Source organism: Gekko japonicus, unplaced genomic scaffold (assembly GCF_001447785.1).
Source record: "Gekko japonicus isolate JY-2015 unplaced genomic scaffold, Gekko_japonicus_V1.1 scaffold145, whole genome shotgun sequence".
Lineage (NCBI taxonomy): Eukaryota > Metazoa > Chordata > Lepidosauria > Squamata > Gekkonidae > Gekko > Gekko japonicus.
In genome coordinates this window covers 1708002-1719152 of record NW_015173678.1, presented here as the reverse complement: position 1 = coordinate 1719152, position 11151 = coordinate 1708002, and the positions used below count along the sequence as shown (strand labels likewise).

At 38.7% G+C, this 11151-nt stretch overlaps 1 protein-coding gene and 1 long non-coding RNA gene across 2 annotated transcripts in view; one reads left to right on the top strand and one right to left on the bottom strand.

Annotated features, from left to right (window-relative positions):
* Positions 1-11151, bottom strand: part of MPPED1 (metallophosphoesterase domain containing 1) — an 84084-nt gene that overhangs the window by 37037 nt on the left and 35896 nt on the right. The window lies entirely within an intron of this gene.
* On the top strand, positions 40-2643 carry LOC107120312. The gene is made up of 3 exons (XR_001482823.1): positions 40-100; positions 559-611; positions 2569-2643. It is a non-coding gene; the product is annotated as an uncharacterized LOC107120312 (long non-coding RNA).

The following is an 11151-nucleotide window of genomic DNA, read 5'->3' as shown; positions in this document are numbered from 1 at the left end:
ATTGCTGCTTTTATTAGTAACCAATATTGTCTTATTTTTTTGCAGGACCACCAGCAATGTATATAATCAGCTTGTTCTCCACATCCTCTCCAACAAAGTGGTGAGTATTCGTTGTTTATGAGATGTAGTTTGAGAGGCGTGTAGTACCAACGCATCATTAGTTTGATGGCTTGTGCCCTAATGTTTAGCGATGTGGAAGTAATTCCCGGCGCTGTCCATATATTATCCCAGACTTCTTGTTGTAATTGGGTTCCCAAATCCTTGTCCCAAGCAAGCTGATATGAAGATGGTTTAGTAAATATAAGGCTTAATAGTTCTTTATATATTGTTGAAATAAGACCTTTACAAGAGATTGTGTCTTGTGTTAATAGCTTTTCAAAGAAGGTGAGATCTCTGTTCGTATTTGGGTTTGAGAATTGTGAGTTCCAAAGATGGTTAACTTGGGTATACTCGAACCAATTCAGGTTGCATTTATAGTTGTGTTCCAAAGTTTTCTGATCTAGGACTTTAAAGTTTTTACTTATTTTCCCAAAGGTCGTTATGTTGTGTTTTTTCCAGGATTGAAACGAGTTGGGAGCGTATCCCGGCGTGAACCATGATTGACGTAGAAAGTGAGTTAATGTCGATGGATAGGGAGCTAATTTAAATTTCCATTTGTCCCATATTTTAAGTGAAGTATTTAGGAACATATTGTCTTTAATTGTTGAAGCTCTGTTCTTTGGAGATTCCCAGCAACTCTCTTGAAAGTTTTGTGAACCCAAATAAGAGTCTTCTAGAATTTTCCAGTCAGCAGCGTAGTTTTGGCTATGATGTTTGATAAAACCTATTAAGGTTGTAGTTTCGTAGTATATAGATAGATCTGGTAACGAGAGACCTCCTTTGTGTGGAAGTCTTCTTAAGGTTTCAGAGCTTACTCTGTGGGCCTTTTTGTTCCAAATATATACCGAAAATAGTTTTTGCCATTGTTTTAATAGCGTTTTTGGGATTTCTATTGGGATGGCCCGAAAAAAATATAAAAATTGTGGAAAGATAAATGTTTTCAATATCTGGATCTTTTCAATCCACGTAGTAAGTGAAGAAGAGGTTTCTTTGGGTAATTTTCCTAGTTTCCTCGCTACTACTAGGTGATTACAGTTGAGTAGTTCTATTAGGTCGATAGGTATGTGTATACCTAGATATTTCCATGATCTCTTAGTCCAGCAGAAATTGTAGTCTCTTTCTATTCTTGGTCTGTGTTTCACATCCAACGTGATGGGATATAGTATGGATTTTGATTTGTTTATTGTCAAACCTGACATTGTCCCATATGCTTCTAGAGTATTCAAGATTTCGTCTATAGATGTTTCAGGTTGAGTTGTGGTAATTACCATATCGTCCGCGAATAAGCTAAGTTTTATTTCTTTTTCCTTAATGCGAATTCCTGGGATGTTTTGGTTTATTCTGATGGCGTTGGCTAGCGGTTCTATCGCCAGGGCAAAAAGTAAAGGCGATATGGGGCATCCTTGTCGTGTGCCCCTAGATAGGGTGAATTTTGTCGATGTTACCCCGTTCGTTTGGATCTTAGCTGTGGGATTTTCATAAATAGTTGATATCATGTTTAAAAAATTAGTGCCAAAGTTCATGTGTTCTAATAAGGTTTGAAGATAAGTAGTTTCAACTCTGTCGAATGCTTTTTCGAAGTCAAGCGATAAAATAAAAGAAGAGTCTGTGCGGAATTTTTTGCAATATTGGATGATGTTTAAGACTTTTCTGGTATTGTCAGTTATCTCCCTATTTGGTATAAAACCAGTTTGATCCATATGAATGTAATTTTCTATTATCTTGTTGAGACGGTGAGCCATTGTTGCAGTGAAGATCTTATAGTCTTGGTTGAGCAATGAGATCGGTCTGTAAGAGCTAGTTGAGGTGATATCTCTGTCAGGTTTATGAATTAATATTATGTTCGCGGAGTTCCAAGAAGGTGGCATGATACCTTGGGTTAATACCTGGTTGCATGTTCTGGTTAAAGGATCTGTTAATATTTGGTGAAACTTCTTGTAGAATTCCGCCGAGAATCCATCATCTCCGGGTGACTTGTTGTTTTTGAGTCGTTGAATCGTTGCTTGTATTTCCTCGGTGGTAATAGGGCTTTCTAACCATTTCTTGTGTTGATCCGTAAGTTTAGAATGGAAAGGGTATTGGTGTAGAAATGTATCCATTGACATCTTTGTAGGAGAGTTTGATTTATATAATGACGTATAATATTCTAAAAAAATTTTTGATATCTCTTTTGGAGAGTACACCATTTGGCCCTTTTTGTCCTTGATTGCATAAATAGCGTTTTCTGTAATTTTCTTTTTGTATTTCCATGCGAGCAGTTTAATGGATTGTGGCGATTTGTACCAGTATTTCTGCTTAGTATAAGCTATCTGCTTTTGAATCTGTGAGATTTCAATGGAGTCTAGTTTTTTGCGCTCTAAAAGAAGGGTTTTGTAGACTCGTTTATTCCCATGTTTACTGAATTCAAGCTCTAGGTTTTTGATTTTGTCTATTAGTTCCTGTTTTAATGCTTGTTTTTCTTTTTTATAGGCTGAAGTGATCGCTATGATTTTTCCTCGGAGTACGGCTTTCAACGAGTCCCATACGATGTGGTGGGAGACTCCACAGTTCAAATTGAAGTGCAAATAATCTTTGATTTCTTTCTCTAGAGCTTCTGTTGCTGTTTGTAACAATAAAATTTTTGGGTTTAATCTCCAAGTGTATTGTCTTTTATCGCCTGTTCCTATGTCCATTTTGGCTTCAACCCAGGAGTGATCTGACCACACACGTGGCCCTATTGATGCTTCTGAAAAGAAATTTGAAATAGACGATGAGGCTAGAATATAATCGATTCTAGAGTGTGATTGGTATTTGGGCGAGAAGTATGTATAATCTCTCATCGTTGTGTTGTGGGCTCTCCAGACATCTATTAAATCAAAATGGTTAATAATGTTTTGTAATTCTGTGTCTCCGTTTGTCTTGCCATAGTTGCGTCTTGTAGCTTGTGTTCTTGGTGGATTTGATTTGTCTAAGTTCTGATTTATAATGAAGTTCAAATCTCCACCTATTACTAATGGATCTGTGCTAAACATTGCTAGCTTATACAAAGTATTACGGATATAGGCAGCTTGGCCTTCATTAGGTACATATAAAGAGACCAGTGTTAAAGCCTGGCCTTGAAGGTTTCCATTCAAAAATAAATATCTCCCTTCCGGATCTTGTTCTATTTTATTAACTTGAAATTGCAGTGATTTATGTATTAAAATAGCCACTCCTCTAGATTTCGAGGAGCCCTGTGCTTGGAACTGTTTAGAAAACTTTGTAGAATTAAAAACTGTTTCTATGTTGCCCTTGAGATGTGTTTCTTGTAAGAATATAATTGTTGCTTTTTGTCTTGATAACTCTGTAAGAACTCTTTTCTTTTTGATGGGAGAATTTAGGCCCCTACAATTCAGGGTGAGATATCGTATTTGTTGTTTAGGAATCATTGATAAATGTTCCAAATTGCCTTTTAATGTGCACATACATTTGACCGGACGTCGAAGAGAGTGATAAAAAAGATGTGTTAAGCGTTTTCAAGACCAATGTTTTTTTGTGATCTGTGTCGCTACATTTGCCAAACATTACAAACAAACTGAATAAATAATACCCATTAACAATCATTATAACCAAACTACGCAAAGTCAACTATTTGACTCTGCTCCCCCCTTTCCTTCAGGGTATTTAGCTAAAAAAGCTTCCCTATAAAAACTTAACTAAGAACTGTGAGGACAAAACTTCAGTCCCAACTCATTTTCCCCTTGATGCTTAACCGATCTTATTGAAGTCATTACTCAATTATATAGGTTTTGTTATCAGTTACTAGTCTTCCAAATCTTTTTCTGTAAAAACTATGAAAAACAAATTAACATTTACTGTGGAGAACCCTATCAACCGTCTAAGCATGTCTGAAAAAATCTATTGTGGTATTATCACAGTTTATTGTTCATTGTCAATCAACATTTATATTCGATGTTGTCTAGTCCTTATAGCTGATTTTGTTATTTTTTTTTCCTCTTTTAAAAAAAAAAAAAAAATTGTATCCATATGTGGTTTACCAGTAAGTGGTGTTTAGTGGATGGACTTACAGAGTGGACAATATTACGTTGTGATTTTTAAATATCTTAATAAATGGTGTCAATCTAAAGAAATTTCCAAAATTAATAATATATTAATCAAATATAAAGTATCAGTTGGAAACGATATTTATAGTTGTTACTTTTATTTTCTAAACTATTAACATTAAAGTTGTTCTGGAAATTATATTTCATTACCAGTGCCAAAAATAAAATGAAAATGTTCATCTAAAAAACCCTAAATTCTGTGTCATGTATTGATGTGACGTGAGCACGACTTGTTGTTCAATATAAGTTGGTTCATAGGTTTAGTAATATTCAGTCAAGATACTACTATATATTAGGAGTCGTGCTATTATCAGACTCGCCCCTAGATGGTACTGTTGTATAAGCTTAAATAAAAAGTTATAAAATGCACTATCGTTTAACTAGTTCAGTGCACAATACTGTTTGAAGAGAGTTTTAAAAATTAAAAATTGAAAATAGTGATCAAATGATAGACTCTAATATATACATAAGATATATATATGTATAACTGTTATATGATGTTCTATTTCCATTAAGGTTGTCATAGCTTCATCATATATACTAGAAAACACAAAAAGAATAATAGTTATTCTTACAAAATTTGTCAAGGGCTATTCACTTTTTTTTTTACTAAACACTTCAAATGCGTGGAAGAACTAGACTTTGAACATTAACTTATCCAAATATCAAAAAAGTCATTGCCATCAAATCTTGTGCTATTTACACAGATATAAAGCAAATTGAGTAGAAATACAAATGATAAGATACTTATGATCTCATTTTGAAAATGGTTATGGCACAATCTAAAAATTATAGTTGTTAATATATGTTAATATACTTCCCAAAAAGTGTAGTGCTGTTCAAGTGTTCTTCCCTCTCCTGTTCCTGCGGTCTTTGGCGTTCCTCCATCTTGCCTGCTGGTCTTGAGATGATGCTGGTGCAGCTGATTGGAGATCTTGAGATGGTTGCAGGTGAAGTTTTTGCAAAAGTTCTAGTCCTGTCTCGAGGTCCGTGGCATGTAGTATCATTCCTTGTGCGTTGACCTGCAATTTACTATATGAAACCCACTTATAGCTTATTTGGGCTTCCATAAGCGTTTGCACTATGGGCTTCAGATTTTTCCTTCTTTGCAGCGTTTCCATAGAGAGATCTTGGTAGACCTGTATCTTATTATTTTGTAGTTTCAAGGTTCCTTGCTTTCTTGCTATAGAAAGAATTTTTGCTTTAATTTGGGAGTCCATAAGTTTGATGACTACATCTCTGGGGATGTTGCTGTTCCCTGCTCGTTTGGCTCCCACTCTGTAAGCAGAGTCAATTAGTGGCGCAGTTGCTGCTTCGATTTCTAAGATGGAGGTCAGCCAGTCGTTAATTAGGATTTTTAGTTCTGATGGTGTGGCTATGTCCTCAGGGATGCCGCGAAGTTTAAGGTTATTAGCTTTTAACTGGTTTTCCAGACTTATTATTTTATCTGTTGCCCATTCTTCTCTCTGGTAAAAATGTGCAGCGTCATCTTGTAACATTAGGCAGTTCTCCATTGCTGCATCAGCTGTATCGGCTACTGCTGAGATTGATTGTTTCATTTCATTCAGTTGCGTTGTTATGGGCTTTAATAATTCAGCGACAGTAGCGGCCATATTTTTTTCTAAGGTATGAATTGTTTCTAGAAATTCTTGGCGCGAGATTGTAAGGCCGTTTGGAGTGCGATCTCCGGTTTCCGCCGCCATTTTAGTTTCCGTTTGAGCGCTTATTTTGGCGGATCGGGTTCTCGCGTTTCTGGTGGAATGGGTCGCACCTGGGGTATTTGCAAGCTTAAAATTCTTACCCCTCGCAGTGCAGCTTCTTCCCATCACTTTTTGGGTAGTTTGTTAGATCGAACGATCGTCTTTAAAGGCTGTTTAGGGGAAAATGTCGGGAGCTTTCCGTTCAGGCGTCCGCCATTTATCGTCCCGACGCCACGCCATGTATGAATGTTGAGAAGTTTTTTAGGTCTGATTGTGAATATTTTAAATGAGTTTTACGTTTTTTAAAAATGTGTACACCTTAATAAATTTTGTATGTTTATTATATGTAGTGTCAGCTTAACCCTTGTGGATTCATAGCAGCTTTTTGGGTTGAGTTTTTTTTTTCCCTTACCCCCCCCTTTTTCTTTTCTTCTCCCTTTTTTTTCTTCCTCCCTCCTTTCTTTTTGTTTGTGGTTTTCTATGCATGCCATGTGCAAAAGATCTCTGTACAGATGTTGGTGCTGTGTTATTCCCCCCTGAAGGTTGAATAAAGGTGCGGAGGGGGACAATCTAAAAGAGTTTAAGAGAAACTGACTTGGACCAGCAGCTATGGCAAAAAATAAATAAATAGGGCAACACTTAAATACATGTTTACCTTTTATTAATTGTCCCCTGGAGCTCATAATATGATCAGGAACTCAGTGGTTTTGCTTTTCAAAAGCTATAAAATGGCCCCACTGGTGGACCTCCTGATAGCACCTGGTATTTTTGGCCACTGTGTGACAGAGTGCTGGACTGGATGGGCCATTGGCCTGATCCAACATTGGCTTCTCTTACGTTCTTGTGTAAACACTAAACCTTTGCTGAATTTCTATCTCTTGCACAAACATTTTAAAGCTCTGTATGTATGTTCATGTGTTACATAGGGGAAGCTGTGGTATTGCAGTGCTTAGCATGCCAGATTAGAAATGGGTAGATACATTGGCCATGAAAGTCTCTCCCTTTTCCTGCTTTCTTCAGTCAAGCTGACAGGTTTTCTCCAGGAGCATCCTGCCTCGCCACTGATTGGTGCATTTGGTTCCTTTCAAAACTTGCTGGCTGCAATGGAGTAAAAGCAGACCAGGGTGTTGCCTCTTTGTCAAGCCACAGAGAAAAGAAAGACCACATGCACGGAGCTTGGCCATGGTGGTTACAGGCTTACTTAATAAGAAAATACCTGACATTTATATGTCTTGGTGTTTATTTACTGGACAAAAAGGGCAAATACTGGATTGTCCAGTTCAAAACTGAACACACAGCAACCCTACTTGGTAGTGTGAGAGCCACCACTTGTGCTCTTGACCCTTGCCCATCTTGGCTTTTAAAATTATGCCAAGAAAGGGTACTGGCGAAAATTGTTAATGCTTTGTTGGCTGATGGGGCTTTCCCTAGACTTTTGAAGGAGGTTATAATTAGAGCTTTGCTTAAAAACACCCTTCACTGGCTAAGGATAAGGTTGCCAGTCTCCATGTTACCTTTTCTGGGGAAGGTGATACAGCATGTGGTGGCAGAGCAGCTCCAGGGGCTGATCCATTTCAGTCTGGGGTTGGAACTGAGACAGCTTTAGTTGCATTGGTGAACGATCTTTGTCTAAAGCTGGACAGTGACAGTCATACCTGTTGGCACTGTTAGATCTATCAGTGACCTGTGACACTATTGACCACTCTATTTTTATCCATCAGTTGTAATATGGAATTATTATTAAGTATATAACCCTTTGATGATTTCAGTCTTTTCTGTCTGTCTAGGCAAAAAAAGTTTCCACAGGACAAGCAGAATCAATTGGGAGGAGCAGAATCAACTGGGTGGGTGTCAGGAGGTGGAGGTCTGGCCTCCCCTCCTGGACTCCCAGATCGGAACAACAGGGACCGGCAAGCCAAGTCAGGTAACAGCACCATGGAAAGAAGCTGCACTAAAACCCAGGAGCAGTACTGCGGAACAGGGCCACCCACGGGAGAGAGAAAAGACACCATCAGAATTCCCATGTTCAGATTGCAGAAGGAGCTGGGACGACCCCTGTCCAGATACCCTGGGGGACCAGGGCTCTTACCTGCCCAACCAGCCAGAGGGGCTCCAGTTTTTTGTGTTTTTTTTAAATATATTTTTATTGGGTTTTCAGTATAATGCATACACCTATAACATATTTTAAATAAACAATCCATCCAGTTAACACCCTATACTACGGATAAGTTCTAAAACAGCAACAGGTCAAACAAGCATAGTTACATTTTTCTTCTAATCAATCACTAAATAGAGTAGTTATCAAGTACATATATCCATTAGTAATAGTTTTTAAGATTCTCATAATCAACATTGTTCTCTCGAGACAAATGCTGGAAAAATTCCTACTTACTCCAATATACAATAGATTTCATGTTTCTATGATAATAAACATAAGTCATAGGTTTTGAATTTTTATGTTATTTTAATTTAATATTATTTTTATTTTATTTTAATTTTTTAATTATTATTATTTCAATATTTTCATTGTCTACCTCCCAACTGTTCAAGTCAGGGTTGTCCTTTAACAAAATTGATAACGTCTTTTTTACTTTGAGAAAGTACTCTATCAATTCATTCCAGCTTAAAGTAAAGGAAAGGTTCCCTTGCTCGAAAGCCAGTCGAATCCGACTCTAGGGTTGCGGTGCTCATCTCCGTTTCAAAGCTGAAGAGCCAGATGTTTCCGTGGTCATGTGGTCAGCATGACTAAACACCAAGGCGCACGGAACACTGTTACCTTCCCACTGAAGTGGTACCTATTTATCTACTTGCAATTTCTTGCTTTCGAACTGCTAGGTTGGCAGGAGCTGGAACTAGAGACGGGAGCTCACTCCGTCATGCGGCACCCGGGTCTCAAACTGCTGAACTACCGACCTTCCACAGCCTGCAGTTCAGCGTCTTAACCATTTGAGCCACCGCAGCTCCTTCATTCCAGTTTACACACTCCCAAAAAGAAAGAAAAAGTTACATAAACATTATTACCCCCTCTTTTGCCGTTTGAGTATATCTTAAGCCTACCTAATTTAACCACTCCAACATTTAATTAATATTAATCCTCTTCCATACAACTTAATTACCTTCTATAACTTTGCTATCTCCTTTTTACCACCACCCTTTAATTTATGCCCACTCACACTTACCACTATAGTCTGTAAGCTCACAGTACATTAATCAGGTCAATTCATTCCATTTTACACACTTTCAACGGGGGGGGGGAGGGAGAATTAACATAAACATTTTCCCATATAGTTTAATTTGCTTTCTATGAATCTGTAACTTCCTTTTTCGTAGCACTATGTCTATATGATTTTTCCCTTTGTAGGGGTGATAGTTCATTTTCAATCTCTCCTCAATTGCTTTTGGAAAATCATGCCTCCATGCTATTTTGTCCTTTGTAATCTTCCACACATATCTTTCTTGTCTTTTCCTTTTCCAGTTTTTCTTCTTTTTGGGAAGAGATCTTTGTACCTTTCTTTTTGTCTTCTCCCTCTTCAAATAGCTCATTTTAGTTGTCTTCTTGTTTTGCCTTATGGTCGGTAAACATAACATTTCTGTACCTTTCTTTTCTTGCTGGCACGCAAAAGTCTCCTCTGGACTCTGTATACATTGTTCCAAATTTTCAGTGCTCTCTATTTCCATTTGCGGGTTATGTAAGTTTGCAAACGCTTGTTCAATATCCTTTTGTATTCCCTCCTTTAAGATCTTTAGAAACAGTTCCACCGACATTTCTCCCACCAACATACTTTCATCCATTTCCTCCTCCATGTCAGCTCCCCTTGTTAGCGCCATTTTAATCACTCTGCTCACTCTATTCACATAAACTCATTCAAGTTTCAGAATTAAATACCACTCAAACTCTTTCAAGGATAACAATCAGTGTTGCCCCCAAAACAAAACAAAATAGCACTCCACGTTTAACTCCTTCTCTTTCCATTCCTGGCCGCTTTGTTTTTTCATTTTACTCCATTAAATTTGGGGTGTTTTGTTAAGCCTCTTTAAACTTGAAGATATATGTACTCACAGTTCTTTAATTTGAAGATTCCTCCTATGTTGCTTGTTGCTGGAATTGTAATCCATGGAAATTTAACTATAAATAAAAATGGGAGGCAGCGGCTACGGAGAACATGGCGACCACGCTCTCCTTCACAGACCGCTCCTGCTTCGGGGCATGAAGTGGACACCCAGTTTGCCAGTCACGGGAGGGGCCACAACAAAGCCCCCTGCTCCAGATCTCTCTCTGGGAGATCTGGCGGGGCTGTCCCGGCAGCCGAGAGACCCCAAATAGAGCAGAAAGGAATCGGGCGTCTCGGAGCATTCCGAGCTTCGCCCGTCGCCGCAATGGAGGTTGCAATGGAGGAAGCGAGCAGCAACCCCAGAAACGGTGGCCCAAAAAGAGGAGGAAGGATGGAGGGGAACTGATGGGATTAGGGAATTGGCTAGCCCTGTGGCCACTCTTCTCTGAATGGAAGGCGGGAGGAACAGGTGCGGGGTGGGAAGTTTTAAGGGAGGGAGAAGCACAAGCCGAGGAGGATGATCCTCAATCCTCTATGAAGAAAGAGCGTAGCACCGAGAGAGAGAAAGGAAGATACTCTGAAGGAGAAGGTCAGAAGGACCAGGGTGATGAAACCCCCTTGGCCCTTCAATCTGAGGCATCGCTAAAAGTCTCCTCACCTGAAATCTGTTACCCTGAAGTCGGGCTCTCACCCTTCTTAACCAGGTCGACTGCTAAAATGTGACAGTGGGATTTGGTGAGTTCTACAGGGCTGTATTATTTCACCCATTCAGGACTGCTGAATGAGATCATTCAAGGTTTTGGGTGTCATCAATATGTGGATGACATCCAGCTCCACCTTTCATTAGTCTCCAGTTACATCTGTCTTGGTTCTGTACTGATACTTTGAGGCCATGATCAGGTGGCTAAGGCAGAGCAATCTGAACTGAATTCAGACAAGACAAAAGTAATACTAGTTAGAAAAGGATATGTTGGATCCACTTATTCTGGATGGCTTCTGATTACCTCCCCCTTTTGCTGCATCTTCCAAGTTTTCAGGAGGTGCTGCAAACCTTTTGTTTGGCAACGCTTTTGATGGATACTGAACAACAGGCATCTTTGGGGGGGGGGGAGAACACAGGCATTCAGGGGTTTTATTTGATTGTAATCTGTAATGTTTTAATAGCTACTGTAACCATTTTGAGCTAGTAGGAAAAGTGGAGTATAAATATTTTAATAA